This window comes from Pteronotus mesoamericanus, unplaced genomic scaffold (assembly GCF_021234165.1).
Source record: "Pteronotus mesoamericanus isolate MK-2021 breed Mesoamerican mustached bat unplaced genomic scaffold, CSHL_Meso_final contig_2, whole genome shotgun sequence".
In the NCBI taxonomy this organism is placed as follows: domain Eukaryota; kingdom Metazoa; phylum Chordata; class Mammalia; order Chiroptera; family Mormoopidae; genus Pteronotus; species Pteronotus mesoamericanus.
In genome coordinates this window covers 32,470,001-32,489,833 of record NW_026555084.1, presented here as the reverse complement: position 1 = coordinate 32,489,833, position 19,833 = coordinate 32,470,001, and positions in this window count along the sequence as shown.

The window sequence follows — 19,833 nt, the reverse complement described above, 5'->3', positions numbered from 1 at the left end:
ACTCACCCCCACTTCCGCTTCCGCTTCCGGCTGGGGTTCCGGCGGGGTGCGGAGTCCCCGGGAAGCTCGTTTCTGCTGACACTCCAGTGAAGGCAGAGTCATTCAGGAAGGAAATTCCACACTGAGGACGGGACCCGGTTCCAGTTTCGATCTCGTTCTCTACCTCAGGCACAGCGTCCGCGTTTGTTGATTTCTAAGAACCGCCGCTCTGCGGCGCCTCATCCGAGGAGCGACGGCTGGGCTCTCCTTGGCTGCGTTTGAAACCCCAAAGTTACCTCCCTCCCCCGCAGCCCTGAGCTATCTGATTCAGGGTTTTGGTAAAGGACCCTCTCCCTTAAATCTGCTTGTAGACATTTAAATCTGGAATGCAAATTCAACATGTTTAGGGGGCAGTCTAATTCTTACCATAGACACTTGAATTGGATTGGTTTCTGCACGGGCTGCGCAGCGCTGGAGATCGAGTTCCCGTCCATAAGCCAGCTCGCCATGTTAAGTGCGGGGCCTTGGCCCCCACAGACACGGGAGACGCACATCCTAGAAACGTTATGACTCTGAGAAGGGATCAGATTCTCAAAGGGGAAACTAATCACGTGGGAACGGAATTTTCCACTAAAGAAGGAAAAGACCTTGCTAAAAGCAAATAACTGTATGGGTTAATTGAAATAATTTACAGGAAATATCAACTTTATTTTTATTTTAAAAACATCAAATAAGATACGAAACAGTTTAAGAATAAAATACACCAACGGTCCCTAGCAAGAACAAAAACGACCATACTGCCTTGATCCAGGGGCAGTGATTTTCAACTCCTTTAGGTCTTTCTTGTAAGTTGTTGCTTTTGTGTCTGTAAATCATACGCTTGTGTTGCTTTTGTCTTGATTTGTAAGCTTCAGCATTATATATTTATTTCCTTGTATGATACTTGAGGTTTAGCTCTTTTATATCTTGCCTTCTCTGCAACCTCAGAATATATCTCTATTTTTAGCTAAATAAATGATTATTATCATTACACAAGTGTATTCCACCCTCAGCTGGAGAGAGAGAGCTCCCATGACAGCACTCTGCCTCATTTTTAAAAAAACATTTATTCATTTTTTAGAGAGAGGAGACGGAAGGAACCAAACCTGCAACTGAGGCATGTGCCCTGACTGGGAACTGAACCAGCAACCCTTTGCCCTGCAGGGTGATGCCCAACCAACTGAGCCACACCAGCCAGGGCACTATACTTTGTTTTTAACTTGGGTTATTTCCCATATACAAATATTCAGTTCTTTCTCCTTTTTTTTTTTTTTTAAAGAGATACTGTAAATTTTTTTTTTTTTAAATCTTCATCCAAGGACATGCTTATTGATTTTACAGAGGGGGGCGAGGGAGAGAGAGGCAGAAACAGCTGGATGACACTACAACCAGCTGAGCCACAGCAGCGAGGGCCCCAGTTCTTTCTAACACTCCAAATCCATTGAATTGTCTCCACCTCCTCCACCTCCTCCCCTAGCCGTGTCCCCTCTCCTCCTGTGAGGCCACACAACCTTTGTCTTCCTTTCTTTGTTGTGCATTGGAGCCACTTCTTCTGGGGTTCACACCTCTCCCTTTCTAGGTCCCACTGTCTTGTTTTGCTAGAATCTAAACTGAACCCTGGTATGGCCTTGACCTCCTTTTTCTCCTAGCTCTGAAATAACCACAGGCAACTTTCATCTGACGTCTGCCTGAACCTGCTACCCGTATCTGAGGAGCTCCCCGAACTTCTTCCCAAACATACCACAAGGAAAATACCTTCATTGGCACAATCTCATGTATCAGTTGTATGTCAGTAAAGTTGGGGTGGGGGTACTCCACTGTCACTTGAAATTGGGGATCACAGTACTGTCTGTCTCCAGTCTGAGGACACATGCAGAAACCCATTAAGCGAAGTTTAATTTCTCCCCAGAGGACTCACTGTTAGCTGTTACCTTTATTACCAATTATTGTCATGATAATTCTTTCCATTTAGTAACACAGACTTTCAGTATGGGCAAATTATTTTTGGTCCCTCAATAAAGTTTGCGACTTTCTGTCTCAAAATTTCTGAGTATTCCTCATGACTTTGTTCTGATTTTATTGTGTGGTTAACTAAGTCTAGTTTATTAAATATTTTCTGTTATATTTTCTGATTCCTCTATAAAAAAATAGGAAAAATTTTTTGTTGAATTAGTCAAAATTCAACAGCTCCCTTACTTTCTAACCAGAGCAAATATATCAGAAATTGTTAACATTTTTTAAAAATCCTAACCCAAGGACACATTTGTTGATTTTAGAGAGAGGAAGCGGTGGGGGGGGGGAGAGTGAGAAAGAGAGAGACATGGGTGCAAGAAGGAAATATCGATTGACTGCCTCCCATAAGCACCTTGACTGGGGACCAAACCCTCAACTAGGTATGTGCCCTGACAGGGAATCAAACCCACGGCCTTTTGGAGCGTGGGGATGACGCTCCAACAAACCAAGCCACACTGGCCAGGGCTGTAAAGAGTAAAAACAAACAAACAAACAAACAAACAAACAAATAAATCGTATCGCCTGCAAACAACAAAAGAATTTATCTTTAAAAAAAAGGGAAAAAAAGAAAGAAAAAGAAAATACAAGTCTCATATATTCCCAATTCGGGAACTGCTAATTGTCTTCCTGATGTGTAAATAACTACCTCTTCCCTCCTATCAAAACCCAGATTGCATTTGGGGTGGCTTTCTCGAGCACTCTTGCTCAGTGCTTAGGGAGAAGTTAGCGGGAGGTGTCGGCGGCAGTGCCAGAATATTCGTGAAGGGCATAGCTCAGCCAAATCACCCTTCCGCCCCAACCCTCCTCTTTCCTAGGTCGTCCAGCTGCTGTGTGGCAGTGCAGTGGCCACCTCGGACCAAGAGGCGAACTTCCAGGCAGACGTCCCGTGCTAAGGACGGCCTAGCGGAAAAGCGGATGGAGCTGCCGGCCTGTGCCATCCTACCAGCAGCACAGGCCTGATGCTGAGCATTTCCTCTCCGGGGAAGAAAAATAAACCCCTGCTTGGTTAGGCCACGGGGCAGCCTTTTCGAACGGACGCGTGGAAGACTTAAATTATCTAATGAAAAGACCTCTTTCCCTAAATGCTGATTCTAGAGCACAAACTAATTATGAAGTGTGGACCCTGAGCAAAAAGATATCTACTAAGAAGGGCTCCTGGTGGCTAACTGGGCTCAACATTTTTAAAAAACAGAACCAGCAACCATTTATGCACAGGTGCCTCTCATACAGACCGCAGTTCAGGGAGACGCTAGCCCGGAACTACCTCGCTCTGCACTTTAATCGCCTGCCTGCACCGTTCCAGCCAGCTGAGCCAGCCCTTAGAAAGGAGCTCCTGCAATCTTGTTCCAACCAGCCGGACCGATGTTTTCCCCATCCAATTGGAGCTGTGCAGCTATGTCCTCATCAGCTTCTTTCCAGACCAATCAGGACAGAGCCTTTTAGCCCAATCAAACTGCAAAGATTTGGACTCCTCATTTGCACTAGGATGGACCAATCAGGGACCAGGGGTGGGTACTTGTCTTACATATATAAATCAGCTTATGCTGCGGTCCAAGGGTCCACCTTTTTTTGGGCCCACCAGAGGTTGAGGGTTTCCTTTCCCCAGCTGAGGCTGAAACATTGAAGACGTCCCACAGGAGCCAGGCGGAGACCAGCGCAGGGCAGAGGGGCGAGGAGCAGAGCCCAGCTGCCTAGCTGAAGAGAGGCCTGGCCGCAGGGACACCTCATAGCTGTGCTGTTTTCCCAATTGAGCTGTTTTGCACTGAATAGTTTCTTTCTTCACCGCACTGTTGGTGTTGAGTTGGCACCAAGGAGCAGCAATTGACAGAAGTAACTTACATTCACCCAAGAATGCGCTTGGGACAGAATTCCTCATTCAAAGGTTCAAGCCCTATGTGAAAGTAGAAAAGAAATGGCTGGTTTTCATGGAAAGTGTTTATAATTCTGCTCTTTTTTCTAGGGCACCTTGAATCTCTCCTAAACCCCAGAGCACGTTGCTCAGCTGCATGCACTTGTCCTGGCTTCAGGCGCCTGGGGAGACAGGACCCATCCCACAGCTCTAGCAGGCATTTTCTTGAAAGTTTGTGATGCTCTGCCCTATATGCTCGTCCACCACCTGAATGCTTGAAACCCGACTCTGGTCTGCCCCAGGATCCACTCAGTATTTGTAGAGCAAGTTCCAGTCAGCCTCCCCAGACCCCAGAGATGAAAAATGGTGCCTTGCCCTGGCTGGTGTGGCTCAGTGGATTGAGCGCTGGCCTGCAAACTGAATGGTCGCCCTTCCATTCCTGGTAGGGGCACATACCTGGGTTTTGGACCAAGTCCCTAGTTGAGGTCATGAGGGAGGTGACTGCTGTTTCTCTTCCTCTCTTTCTCCCTCCCTTCCCCTTTCTCTAAAAATAAGTAAATTAAATCTTTAAGAGAAAAGAAAAAGTGTCTTGTTTTAGTTCTCCTTTTCTTGAGTGCTATCCAGTGGAGTCACTTCCCATTTATTCTCCTGGGCTTTGTGCTTAACCTCTGAACAGGCTCATCCTGTGGGTTTTGGGGTTTGTTTGGTTTTTTTTCTGCTTAAGTTTTTTTTTCCCCCCAATATGTGCTCAACTTTTAGAAATTCCTCTCAAAATTGTGAGGGCTGGCAATGCAGTTTCTAGAAACCCCTCTCCATGTTGCTGGGGGAGGGGGAAACACCCCAGCGTGTGTGTGTGTGTGTGTGTGTGTGTGTGTGTGTGTGTAAGAGTTTCCTTGGGTGCTGGCAGAGCAGTGCCTGCAGCAGGTCCAATCTGCGTTACATCCGGCTGCCCGACAAGCTTTCCTTTGTGGCACTGGATTTCCGTAGCTCGGCTTGGGCCCTGGGGTTGTACAGGGCCAGTTAGGCATAGAGTTTGTTGTTGTATTTATTATTTATTTATTAGTGTATTACTTTTTAATTACAAATTGTAAACCTACTTTTGCCCCACCCTGTTAGTCTTCAGAGGTGGAGCCTGATGTGTCGGATCAGCCTTATTCTTTATATTTGTCCTTTTTGTGGTTTGTGCAATGGCCAATGAGGAAAACGAGTTGAGGTTATTTGTTTTAGAGTACTGTGGATATTTTAAATAACTTTTTTACTTATGCAAAACATACAGAGGTGATCGTTTTTAAAAAAATATTTTACATCGATGTGAGAGAGATAGATCAATCAGTTGCTTCTCGCACGCCCCCAACCAGGGACCTGGCCCGCAACCCAGGCATGTGCCCTGACTGGGAGTTGAACCGGCGATGTTTTCGTTCGCAGGCTGGCACTCAATCCAGTGAGCCACACCAGCCAGGGCAGGTGGTCGTTTTTAATGTTCTCTTTTCCTGAGACGTATATGAGGAAGCCCTTGATCTTTTTTCTCGATCTACCTCTAGTCTTTAGTTTACCTAGAGACTATGCTTGTACGAACTGGAAGGAAACACTCCTTGAATTGCTGTCTTGTTCCAACTGAATTAAAACCCTCAGTATTAAGGAAGAACATCCACTGGGAGATCATATAGGTTATAAGCTAGTGAATTATTAGATCTTAATAAGATGATGATTTTACAAAAATAGGACATACTGACTTGCCTTGTATAGAAAACTACCCAGTGGTCAAACAAACTGCTTGTGTCAAGTCACTTTCACTTTTTAAAAAATGTTGGTAAAATATAGACAACACAAAAGTTGACCATTTTAACCATTTTTAAGTGTAAAGCTCAGTGGCATTCTGTACAGTCGCCTTGTGCAGCCATCGCCACTGTCCATCTGCAGAACTTATTCATGTTCCCAAACTGAGACTCTGTCCCCATTGAGTAGTAACTCCCCATTCCTTTCTCCCCCCAGCTCTTGGTAATCTCTATTCTACTTTCTGCCTTTGAATTTGCCTGGCCCAGGTGTCTCGTGTGAGCGGAATCATGTATTTGCCCTTTTGTGTCTGGCTTATTTCGTGGGGCATGTCCCAAGATTAGGGTTAGGGTTTCAATGTCATCAAGGTGAGCACGTATCACACCATCACAGCCAAATCCTACTCCACTGGACGGAGAGACCACATTTCATGACCCATTCATCTGCTCACGGACACTTGGGCTGCCACCGCCTTTTGGCTGTTGTCATGCTGCTGTGAGCACAGGTGGACAAGGATCTGTTGCATCTCTGCTTTCCATTCTTTTGTGTAGGTACCTAGGCACAGAATTGCCAGGTCCCCTGGTAATTCTGTGGTTAATTTTCCTGAGGAACCACCAAACAAGTGACCAGCTTCCCCGGCACTGTGAGTGTTGGCGCGGGCTCCAGTCGAGTCTGCCCCCGCTGCGGGGCACGCCTGCCCCGCGCCCTGGGAGCCCTGGGAGAAGCCAGCCTGCTGCTAGCTTGTTGGGCGGCCATGAAGTCCCAGCTTGCAGGCAGTAAGGATGTCACAGCTTGGAAAGTCAGGCAGTGACAAAGTTGGGGACTTAACAAACTTGGGGATCTCAAGAAAGATGACACTCCTCTGGTTACAAGTTCTTCCCATGAAACCTGGTAGCGGCTAGTGTGATGCCTTCTGGAACTGAAGAACTGACCATAAAAAATACTTCTGGAAGGACAGAAGCTGTAAAAGCTATGGCCCTTGGGGCTTTACCAAGCCTCAGACTCAGAGCCAAGGTCCAGTTTTATCAACTGCCCCAGGAGAATCCAGTATTAAAGAACAACTGTTGCTCTACCTCCCTAGAGAAAACACAACACACCAAATAGCACCGCATAGGAAGGCGATTATACAAATTCAAAAGCACAAGTTCTGGGCTCACAGGCGGAACCCTTGGTCTCCTGACACGTTCTCAGGATGAGTCAGTCGGCTTCTCTGGGAGCGGTGTTGGTGGCGGTCAAGTTTGTGATTGTCCCAGGCATGTGCATGGACTTTTAGATGGCAGTATCTCACTGAGCCGATGTTGGGTCTGAGCCTCTGCCTCTCCAGGGCAGAAACACAGTCCCAGGGCAGAAGGAAACCAAGCAGTCCTCCAAACCAGGTGGCTTGGGGCTCCTCCACAGTCCTCGCAGCCATTTGGAGCCTTAGTGGTCTGCAAAGGTGACCCACTCTCTGACACCTCCTGGAGTTGACTTTCTTCCCTGCTTCTCTCTCTCATTCCCCAGATCCAACTCCTGTTTCCTTGGACTGTTTCTCAAAATAGCCCCCTGACAACCCCACCCTTGGTGCAGCCTTAGCTTTCAGGGGGCAGGGGTAGCACCCAGCCCAGAAACCCACCTCAGCCCGGCGTCAACCCTGGCACATAATACCTGCTTCCACCTCTGGGAGATACAGAATATGGCCAAAGGGGGAAACAGGAAAGTGCTTGACCACCGAACTGGACTCCATCTTTGTTTGCTTCCCTGTCCTGGGTTGCCTGTGTCACCGTCACAGAGAAGAGAGCACATGGGCACAGCTCCTAGAAAAACCAAAACAGCAGACTGGGCCGGCCAGCACTGTCCTCAGAACACCCACAAGTTTACCAATCAGTAACCAGCCTGCTGTGCACCGCTGCACCCAAGTAGCCCTGGCACAGACCAGCAACAAAACAGACCGGTCAGTGTTGTACGTGGATTTTGGTTTTTGATCTTTTGGTCTTTGTTTGCCTGGCCTTTGTGCTTTGTTCATTAGAAGGTCTTAGGCTGTTCACTCTGGCATAAAAAAATCAGTCCTACCATCCCCACCCCAGCCCCTGTGGACCACTTTTTAATCTTTTCCAGTTGTTTCTTCCAACCCAGGAAGATTGTGAGGACCCAGGCTCACAGAGGGGCAGAGGCCTAAGGAGCTTGGCCCAGAATGACAAAGAGCTCAGTTTGGGGGGAGGGGCGGCGAGCTAGGGAGCAGCAGCATGTCCTGGGAGCAGCCTGTTTGAAAGGAGAAATATACTAGGTTAAGAAAAATGCACATCAGACATATTTGGTTTTAGGGTTTTTATTTTTTATTTTTATTTTAAAGATTTTATTTATTTACTTTTAGAAAGAGGGGAAGAGAGGCAGAGAAACATCGATGGGGTTGCCTCTCATCACACTGCCAACTGGGGACCTGGCCCACAACCCAGGCATGTGCCCTACACTAGGAATCAAACTGGCAGCCTTTTGGTTCACAGGCTAGCGTTCAATCCACTGAGCCACACTAGCCAGCGCAGGGTTTTTATTTTTTAAAAAATGTTTATTGATTTTAGAGAGAGAGGGAGGGAGAGAGAAAAAAACGGGTTGGCTGCGTCCCATAGGCGCTCCAACCTGGGATTGAAACCACAACCTCGGCACTGCCCAGACGAGGAACGGCGCCCCCAACCTTGTGGTGCAGGAGATGGTGGTCAACGAAGTTAGCCACCCTGCCAGAGCTGGTTTTAGGGTTTATTAATTTATACCTATGTGATAAGATACACCTACAAATAGTCTGTATGCCATGCTTAAAGACAGAGTGGCCCTGGCTGGATGCCCAGTCAGGGCACATGCCTGGGTTGCGGGCCAGGTCCCCAGTAGGGGGCGCACGAGAGGCAACGACACGATCGCTCTCCCCTCTACAAATAAAATAAAATCCTTAAAAAAAAAAAAAAAAAAGTGTACGCGTTAATAGGTTCGTGAGGACACATCTTGGCCTGCGCGCTAGTTTTCTGTGGCTGCTCTAACAGCTGTGGTGGCTTAAACAAGACAAGCGTATTCCTTCGGGCCCGGGGGCCGGGCCCTGGGGGTCCTCAGCGGCTGAAGTCGGCGCGTCCGCGTCCTCCCGGGAGGGTGAGGGCGGAGTCGCGCGCTCGCTCCTTCAAGCCGCTGACCGAGCTTCCTTCAGCGCGGCTCCGGGTTCCCCCATTCCCTGGGTGGCAGCCCGCTTTTCCACCGGCCCCGGCGGCTCCGTCCCCCGACAATCTGAACCTCGGCCACCGCTGCCTCCTCCCTACCTCGCCACCTCCTGCCGCTGCTCTTAAGCGCCCTCGTGATCACACTGGGCTCACGCCTGTGGCCTTAGGGGAGTCCCCCAATTGTTAGGTCGGCGGAGGAGCTACCCAAAGCCCTTTTGCAAGATGACATTAAGATACTCACGCGTGACACTAGGGAGTAGGACGAGGGCGTCCTTCCTCTTCCCAGCGCGGGCCGCGAGCGCGGACCTGGACGACCCAGGCGGACCGGACTGCGGAGGATTCCCAGCCAGTCAGCCAGTCAGTCAGCCAGTCAGCCAGTCAGCCAGTCAGTCAGCCAGTCAGCCAGCCAGTCAGCCAGTCAGCCAGTCAGCCAGCCAGTCAGCCAGTCAGCCAGCCAGTCAGCCAGTCAGCCAGTCAGCCAGTCAGCCAGCCAGCCAGTCAGCCTCGGCTGGGCGCGCGGCGGCGTCAGGAGAGCGGCTCCCAGGGCTCAGCCGCACGGCCGTCAGGGCCTTGCCTCCTCGGCACCTCTGCGCGAAACGAAGCCGCCGGGACACGGAGCTTTACCGTCCTTAGAAAAGCAGAAACACGTTCTCCAGGGCACGGGAGCCCCGTGGGGAAAGGCTAGGTGGGGCCGAGGCCTCTGTGCGGAGGTGGACGCGGGACAGACCTGGGCTAAAGGATCCAAAGGCGTCTACTGAGCAGCAAGCCCCAAACATCTGGGCTCGGCACCGCAGTCCTCCACAGAGGTGACAGTGGTCAGCACGCGGACACCAGGAGGGGCTGCATCCGGACGACGTCGCCCGTGGTGGATGGACCGGGTGATCTCAGCCTAGAAGGAAGGGGCCTCAGAGCCTTCCTCCTGGTGGCTTTGGGGACCGGCTTAGGGTTCCAGCACCGGGGGCTGCTGTTCTGGCTGCCGCCACCACGGAGGTGGGAGGCCACCCGAGGGCTTCCGGGGCTCCATGCTCCCTGTCCACCCCATAAAGAAAAGAGAGAGGGCGCCCCCTCTGATGTCTCCCTCAGCGGAATGAACGCTGTCCCACAGGGACGCATGGACTGCTGGGGCAGGCATGGGTGCGGGAGCGGAAATGGGGTCTTGTTGCAAAGGGGAAAGGGGAAGAGGTGTGGGAGGCCCTGGACAGCCGGACCCACTCAGGGCAGCCGTCAGCACTCCCTACCCCCCTCCACGGGAGGTACCTACCGTCTCCCCTAAACATAGTCACCCAAAGGGCAACTGAACGGCTCCCCCAGACACTCCCACAGGGATTATAGTTGTACGGTTTAAGGGGTGTCTGGGGAACACAGTTCTCCCCACCGGCTGCAACTCCTTGGTCCTGGCCAGGTGCCCATCACAGCCATTCCCAGTGGTGGAGGGGACTTGGGGAGCGGTGGGAACACACTGGGAATGAAGGGAGTGCCCCGCACCACCCCGCACTTCACCATGAGGAGCACCTCCCCACACCCTGGGACTTCAAATGGTGCGTAGTAGCAAAAGGCTGAATGACCTAAGGTCGGGAACAGGCCCAGGCCACCTGCTCTCACCACTCCTATGGATAACATACCTGAAGGCTTTCTAGCTGGAATAAAGGGAAAAAAAGGAAAGGAAAAATAGAAGGCATACATATTGGAAAGGAAGAGGTACGCCAAATGTATACCTACGTATGACCCAGGATTTCCAATCCAGTATTTTTACCCAGAGAAATAAAACCTGGAGTCAACTGACTGGACAAGAAGGCTGTCCACAAATAGGTGATCAGACAACCACATCCGGGTAAATCCACACAGTGAGGCTGTAGCAGTAAAATGGAACAAAGTGCTAATACACACAACCACATAGATGAATCTCAAAAATGGTATTTTGAATGACAATGACCTTACACAAGAAAGTTATGCTTCATTATTCCATTTATTAAACATTCTAAAGCAGGCAAGATGGGTCTGTGGTGGAAAAAGCCCAACAGTGGTTGCTTCTGGGGGTGGCGGTGGGGAATCCCAAGTTAATGGCAACGGTGTCTGTATCAGTAGCAGTTTGGCTGACACAGGTGTCTGCGTTTGTCAAAATTCCTTGAGTGCACAGCTGGATTAGTGCCCTTAGTTACATGTACATTTTAACTTAAAAATAAAAAAAGAACTATTAACATATATCAAACCCTAGTTTAAATGACAAAGAATTTAGACAGAAGTATAGTTTTGGCTACAGTTTCTTCTGAAATGCATTTAAAAATCAAGATGATGAAGGGATATATGGATGGATAGTTGATAAAGTACAGTAAGACCTCACTTAACATTTCCAGTAGATCCTGTTCCATTAAGTGATACAACGTGCAATGAAACCAATTTTACTATAGATTTATTGATGTAAACAAGAATTTTGTGCTCTGGCTGGTGTGGCTCAGCAGATTGAGTACTGGCCTGCGAAGCAAAGGGCTGTTGGTTTGATTCCTTGTTGGGGCACATGCCTGGGTTGCAGGCCAGGCCCCCAGTTGGGGGTGTGTGAGAGGTGACCTATCGATGTATCTCTCACACACTGATGTTTCTGTCCCTCTCTATCTCCCTCCCTTCCCCTCATTCTAAAAGTAGATAAATAAAATCTTAAACAAAAAAAAAGAATTTTGTTCCTCACAGCATCTCATCAATGTTATAATGTAACAATGTTGAATGAAATGATGTTATTCAAGGACCTGCCGTATAATAAAATGTTATTGGTAGTCTCTATGTAGTGCCTATATGGATGTTCAGTGTAACATTCTTTTAACTTTTCTGTAGATTTGATATTTTTTATAACAAAATTTTGGAAAAAACTATTAGAACTAATATATAAATGTATCACGGTCACAGGTTACAAGATCAATGTACAATAATCAATTGTATTTCTATACACCAGCAACAAATAATTAGAAGATGAAAATTAACAAATATTACTTTTTGATAATACCCATAAAACATGATAGATTTAAGTATAAATCTAACAAAATATGTGCAGGGTCTATATGCTAAAAATCCAACACACTAATGAAAGAAATGTAAGAAGACAAACAAATAGATGCGCCATGTTCAGGAACTGGAAAATAAATATTGTTTAGATTTCATTCATTCCCAATTTGATCTATAGATTCAGACAATCCTAATTGTTGTCCCATCAGGTTGTCTGCTTGTTTGCTTGTTTTTATATCGTAAAATTAATATGAAAAGCCAAAATAATTTTGAAGAGAGGGAACAAATTTGGGAATTTACAGTCCCTGATTTAAAGACTTACTATAAAACTACAGTATTCAAGAAAATACAGCCTTGACCAGTGTGGTCAGTTGCTTGGGCATCATCCTACAAAGCAAAAGGTCGAGGGTTCGATTCCTTGTCAGGTCACGTGCCTGGATTGTGGGTTCAGTGCCAGCTGGGGCACATGCGAGAGGCAACTGATCGATGTTTCTTTCACATCAATGTTTCTCTCCCTCTTTTCCCCTCTCTCTAAAAACAAATAAATAAATAAATAAAATCTTAAAAAAAAAGAGGAAGAATGTGGTGGTTGACAGGATTAAAAGTGGAAGTTTAGATGGAAACTGGAAGTTTTGAACAGACTTTGCGACGTTTTGTGTCTCTTTGACTGGAATGTTATCTTAGGAATGGATTTTATATCTGACTCCGAGAAGCTTCATTGTGAAACAGAAGGCATGGCAAACTCCCAAGTATCGACGTGACATGTTAACTGGAGGCCAGTAACGGTGACCAGAGGCACAGTATGTGAGTGCAGGCAGGAGTTCGTGGCAATTGCCTGTGCGCGCCACCTAGTGGCAACTCCTGGTATTTGAGATCAGAAAACTTCATATGAGAGACAATCACCAGTTTGTTTTGGACTTTCATTGAGATGTCCCCTATGACTTAAGGACATAAAATAACCTTGAAACCTGAAGTAGCTGCAGCACCTTGGGTGATGGAGAAATGCAACGTGGAAGGGCAGTATCCAGAGTGTCCGTCACAAAATGGAAATGGCCTCTGCAGGAACCCGCCACCAGAGCAACGCCAGGAAAAACCGAGGAGCAGGGAGCTTCTTTTCCCCTGAGGGCCGATCCTGCTACCACCCAAGGAGCTGCTGGATCTCATGGCCGGTGGGCCACCCGCACAGTCCCTGTGAACAGCTCTCAGTGACCAATAAAAAGCTGCTTAATTTGTGGAAAGTGGTTCCATGGTGGACTCACAGCTCCTGGTCAGAAAGCTGCCACTTTGATGGAAGAGGTCAGAACAAATCAACTCATGGGTGGTGGCCAATGGCCCGGCCGTCCGGTCAGGCAGAGAGCAATAGGAAACTGGCCTATTGAGGAGATGCCCTGTGGGAATCACTATGGGAATTCTAGGGGTGCTTAAAGCAGTATAACAGAGCCAAGTGCTTGGCCTCTCTGACTCCATCTTGTTCATGCTGCTTTGTTCCCATGGCCTTCAGGCTAGTAGCTCCTGCTTTGTCTTGCATAATGACATGCTAATCATTAGAAGACTTCTTATTGTGGCCTGAATTTTATAAAACAGCCCCTTACCAGAAAGTGCCCGCTCCTGAGGAGATAAGGGAAGTATGTACAAAAATAATGATTGCTTATCAAAGATTTGCAGGAAGCTTGTGACTGGACTCACATTGATTAGAGTCAAAGGCTAAGGACAAAGAAGTTTCACACCCTTGCTCCTCAGTCACCCCTTGCCCCTCCCATTCCCCCTTCCCTTGACATAAAAGAGGCCTGAACTCTGTATTGTTTTAAGGCAGTTCTTTAGGATGTGAGTCTGCCATCTTCTTGGCTTGCTGGCTTTCTGAATAAAGTCACTTCCCTTGCCCTAACACCTTGTTGCTCAACTTACTGGCTGTTGTACAGTGAGTGATATGAGCTTGACCTCAGTTACAGGAGGACATGTTGATGCCCATTGGAAGAGCCCCTTCCAGGATCTGAAGGGGATTGGAGCCAGTGAGTGAATATGCTGGTGTGTTTACTTGACGTGGCCACCTGGGCCTATGAGCTGTGGATATGGGGTCGGGGGCTGCAGTGGTGCAAAGATGGGCTAGACATAGTCTTCTTGTGCCCTCTGAGGCACAAGATGCCAACAAGAACTATTCTGTCTGCCAGTGAGAGAGACAGAGGCTGTGGATTGCTGCAGGAAGACTGCTGGGGGGACCCCCACACATAGCTGGCAGGTCAGACTGACTCGCGTAGTCCTGGGGTGGGTCGGGGGTGCAAATACGTCCTGAAGGAACAGACACTGACTGCCCTGGGCCGAACTGACTTTGTGCTGCATGCAAATGCTCAAGGTATAATAAAAGGATGGGCACAAAAGACATCAGAACAATTTGGACTGCCAGGTCACACATCTTCAGTCCAAGAACACATTTTACAACCCTCTGTGTTCAACAATGGGTGGAGAGATACAGTCCTCAAAGTAATGGTTTGATGGAGGATCGAAACAGGCCATTGGAACTTTTTTTTTCACAAATGGGGAAATAAAGGCATGAAAGGCTGGCCTACGCACCTTTGCGAATATGGTTCATGCACTCAACATGAAGGGGCCAAGGGACGGTCCCCACTAGACACTTCTGCTTTGGGGGTGGGTTTGAGGAAGATGGGGTGGGAAGAATGCTGGGATAACTACATTGTTTCTTTTCCCCCCACATTACCTCAACTTACTTTGTCCTACCCCGCGCAGCAGTCCCAGGACCAGGGCTGCAGCTGCAGGTTCTGGAAGCAGGGGTGATCCCCAACCAAAAAAGTGTAACTTACCTTCAACCTTTAGGTCAGAATTCCTGAGTCTGATGGGGTAGGCTGTGCCTGCGCCCCATCTGGCAAAGTTGGGGCTGACAGTGAGTCTGCATTGCTTAGTGGCTGGGACAGTCCACCAGTTCCACACCTGAGTAACCCTACCTGTGGGAATGGGGGTGGCTTGGGACGGGGGACAATCCAGACCAGCACAGTGGCCAAACCTGACACCAGTGGAAAAGTTAGGGTATAAATGGAGAGGAGGGCAAAGGAATGACTGAAAGGCTGCTGCCATGAGAGAAACAGGTATTACATCAGTGCCTTGAGAGAGACTCAGACCCGGATGTTATGCGTCCCTCAGCTCAGTGACACCAGGTGCCTGGAAGGGTGAAGACATGCTGCTGAGACACCCCTGCTTTGGGAACCTAAAAAAATTGAATGGCAGCCTGATAACCTGAACAGCATCACTCTGGGAAACATTTTAGTCATGCAGTGTGACGATGAAGTGGACTAATTGTCAGTCGCTGAGTGGGACTCCAGTAAAGTGACGCAGCTTTTCAGGACACACCTACTGCTACGCTGTGGTAGAGCATGACCTGGCCTTGTTATAATACTGAAACTGAGAGTCCACTGTATTGGGAATTTGAGTTAAAGCCTCCTCAAGAAGTAAAACAAGTGCAAAATAACTGACGAGGAAGAGCTGGGTTTACCTAACCATCAGCTAATTTCTATGCTGTATAGTTCTGCATACATTTATCAGAAGGGGGGCAGTGAATAATTAAATTACTACAAAAATATAAAAATGTGTGACCTTGCTTTATAGAGTGGATTAGTTTTTCCTTTAAATCTATCCCTTCTCCCCCACACTGTCCCTCCAAATATTAGGCAATATGATCATTTTGCTTTATTTTTTAAAGTATATTTTATTGATTATGCTATTACAGTTGTCCCATTTTTTTCTCCCTTTTATGCCCCTCCACCCTGCACTCTCCCCCCCGCGACCCCGAGTTCATGTCCATGGGTTGTACATGTACGTTCTTCGGCTTCTTCATTTCCTGCAGTATCCTTACCCTCTCCCTGTTCATTTTGTGCCTACCAATTATGCTTCTTAATCCCTGTACATTTCTCCCCCCACCAATGATAACCCTTACGTGATCTCCATTTCTGTGATTCTGTTCCTGTTCTAGTTTGCTTAGTTTTTTGTTGTTGTTGTTTTTTAGGTTCAGTTGTTGATAGTTGTGTTTGTTGTCATTTTGCTGTTTATAGCTTTGATCTTTTTCTAAGATAAGCCCCTTTAACATTTCATATAATAAAGGCTTGGTGATGATGAACTCCTTTAACTTTATTTTATTTGGGAAGCACTTTATCTGCCCTTCCATTCTAAATGATAGCTTTGCTAGATAGAGAAATCTTGGATGTATGTCCTTACCTTTCATGACTTTGAAAACTTCTTGTCAGCCCCTTCTTGCCTGCAAGGTTTCTTTTGAGAAATCATTTGATAGTCTTATGGGAACTCCTTTGTTGGTAACTATCTCCTTTTCTCTTGCTGCTTTTAAGATTCTCTCCTTATCTTTAATCTTGGGTAATGTAATTATGATGTATCTTGGTGTGTTCCTCCTTGGGTCCAACTTCTTTGGGACTCTGAGCTTCCTGGACTTTCTTGAAGTCTATTTTCTTGGCCAGATTGGGAAGTTCTCCTTCATTATTTTTTCAATTAAGTTTTTAATTTCTTGCTCTTCCTCTTCTCCTTCTGGCACCGCTATGATTTAGATGTTGGAACATTTAAAGTTGTCCCAGAGGTTCCTAATCTTCTCATTTTTAAAAATTCTTTCTTCATTCTTTTCTGGTTGAATATTTATTTCTTCCTTGTGTTCCAAATTGTTGATATGAGTCCCAGTTTCCTTTCCTTCACTGTTGGTTCCCTGTATATTTTTCTTTATTTCACTTTGCATAGCCTTTATTTTTTCCTTCATTTTGCGACCATACTCAACCATTTCTGTGAGCATCCTGATTACCAGTGTTTTGAACTCTGCATCTGATAGGTTGGATATCCCCTTGTCGCTTAGTTCTTTGTTTTGATATGTTCTTTCACTTGGGTCATATTTCTTTGTCTTAGCACATCTGTTATGTTGTAAGGGGCAGAGCCTTAGTATTTGCCAAGGCGGGGCAACCCACCTTGTCCCCAGGAGGGGGTGCTCAAGTGGCAACCACACATTGATGTTTTCCTCTCTCTCTCCCTCCCTCCCTTCCTCTATAAAAATAAAATCTTTGAAAAAAGAAAGAAAATGTGCTTTATAATCAAGAGAAAACACAGTCAATAGAAAAGTCCCACAAAACATCTAAGTTACTGAAATATATTATAAACATATATTTATAATTTATCTATAAAATTTATGTTTATAATTTATATTATACTTGTATAATTTATACTACTATAAATACATAAAATAATGGGAAAAGAACAGTAATTGGAACAGAGAAGGGTGTCAATCTAAAAATAAAAGGACAAAGTGAGAGGTGACAAGCATTTATTTGGGATCCAAAAGAAGAGCTATTTGGGAAATGCTGATTCAGGCAGAAACCCAAACAGTGTTCATTAGAAGGTGAAGGCAAGAGGTATTTATGAGAAAGGGAAGGGGAACAATGTCAATAGAAGAAAGGCATTTCTATGTTAATAAGCTAAGGAAAGAATTTCTATAGGTGCAGATAAGCTAATAGAGTGATGCTAATTCTTTTCTTTTTAAAGATTTTATTTTTAGAGAGAGGGGAAGGGAGGGAGAGAAACATCAATGTGAGAGAGAAACATCAATTGGTTGCCTCTCACACATCCCCAGCTGTGGACTTGGCCCACATCCCAGGCATGTGCACTGACAGGGAATTGAGCCAGCAACCTTTTGGTTTGTACACAGGTGCTCAATCCATTGAACCACACCAGCCAGGGCAAGTGATGCTGATTCCAATGAAAGTCTTTTATTTTCAGTCTCGCAGTTGTAATGTTTGCTTTCCTGTTATCTTTGCAAACAGTTGTTTGGAATACAATGCTGCTTTAGGTCCTGTCCAAAGGTTATTTTACCCAGTTTTAACATTCCAAAGGACTGAGGAGTAAGACCTGAAAGACAGTCCCTTTGGGATGGCATTCTCTTTTGAAGTGACTCCATTTATATTATTTTTTATAAGGGGTATAATAAATTGAATAGTGTGCTTCAAAATTTCATGTCCATCCAGAACCCCAGAACGTGACCACGTTTGAAAACAGGGCCTTTACAGATGTAACTAGTTAGGTTAAAATGAGTTCAAACTAGTTAGGGTGGTGAATGGCTCAGTTTTTGGTCGAGCATGTCAAGGATTTTCCAAGGAGCTGAGAACTGACTTCCAGGCATCTTGTGTTTACCCAGCATTGTGTCTTTATCAGGAATCTGGCCCCTCCTCGCTCGCCCCTCGCCACTGCTCGGTCACAGACTGGCCCCGACGCTCGCAGCAGTGCTCTCCCTTAGAACACCTGCTTTCGTCTCCCTGCCTCCACTCTGAGGCTCTCCCTGTGGGGCAGGAGAGTAAGAAGCTAAGGAAGTTTCTTTGCAAGTGGAATAAGGAAACTGAGATAGACAGCTGAACAAACCAGTCAAGCAATTTAGAGACAGATGCAGGTCATCAGGGCAGAACGCCCCGGGTGCCTAGCCGTGGGCAGGCCTGGCGAGGGACTGCGCTCCCAGGGTGGCCTTTCCTCCCCTGGCATATTGCTGGTCATATGGTTTGGACCCCCCCGAGCTTTCCTCCCCAGAGATAACCTCTAGGCCTCAGTTGCGTTTCAGCTTCAGGCCCAGAAAAGCAGCAAAACCAAGTGGGCGATGCCAGGGCCAGCTGCAGTGAATGAAGACGCCTGCCCTGGCGCCAAGCAGCCAGTGGAGACCACCACTCTGAAAGGACACACCTGGAAAAGCTGATGAACGTTCTATTGAGATCCTTCCCTGAGACCTCCTCTAAAATCCCAGCCTTTAAAACCTTCACGACAAGGACCCAACACGAGACCACGCCTGAGCCTTTCCCCCTTTCTTCCCCAACAGGCGTGCATCTCTGAAACTCTAAGGGACCCTGGGAGACTTGCAACCAGGGGAACAATGGGCAGGGACAGCCTGTTCTGCGCTTATCCCCTGAACCTGCCTCCAGGGCCCCTTTTCTCTGACTTCAGTGAGCCGCCAGCAGCGCCACCCAGCTCCCTCCTTTCCTATATAACGTTTCTAGAGAGCCAGGTAGCCCCGCCTAAGCTCTTTCCTGTTGCTTCTTCTCTCCTAGGCCCGCCCTTGTTTCACTGTCCCCAGCTTTAATAAACATATTCTTAAAATCACCTGGACTCATGCTGCGAAATCTTTCCTACACAAAGTCAAGAACCCACACATTACCAGCTGCCCTAGGCAGACCTGCTCAGGGGACAGGTCTTCTTTCCAGTAAAATTGTGCCTACAGGTGTGGCCACACCTGCTGGTGCTGCCCCTCAAGAGTCACTGTAGCTGCTCCTTGGGGAAGCTAGGATGTCACCAGGGCCTCTAGAGGAGGAAGAAGCCCGCCTCTGGTGGCCCCTGCTGTGGAAATCAGCAGCTCGTACCAACTGGGCACTGCACAGATGTGGGCTCTCGTCCTGCAACAACGCTGTTGTTGCAGGGCTTCCCGAGCTTACAGGAGGGAGGTTAATTCCCCAGTCACAGAGCTGAGAAGCAGCGGTAACAGGAGAGGAACCCAGCTCCGACAGCTTCAGAACCCAGGGCTCCCCAGCGCGCCAGTTTGCCTGCTTCCCTCGCTTGCGGGCGACGGAAGTCGGCACCCTACTTGACGCTTCCTAGCGACAGTAGCTTCCCTGCAGGTGAGAAGCCCGAAGACCACCCCCCTTCGCCACAATAGGGAGCTGAAGCCCAGTGCAGCCCACGGAGGCAGACGGCCGGCAGGCCAAGGCACAGAATCCGGGGAGCAAAGCGAGATCCCAGTCCCCCTCCCCCGGCGCCTGCGCCCTACGGCCCCGTCCCCCGCTCAGCCCCGCCCCCACCGCTCGGGTTTTCAAATTTGAAACCTGCTCCTTTTCCCGCCGGAATGCGTAGACCAGCAGCGAAAGAGGGCGGGGCCGCGTGCAGCCACTAGTGCCTCAGCGGCTCCCCCGCCCCGCCCCGAAAGTGACGACAGCGAGCCGCACGAGACGACCCGCGAATGGGCGTCGGCGCTCCTCCGCCCTG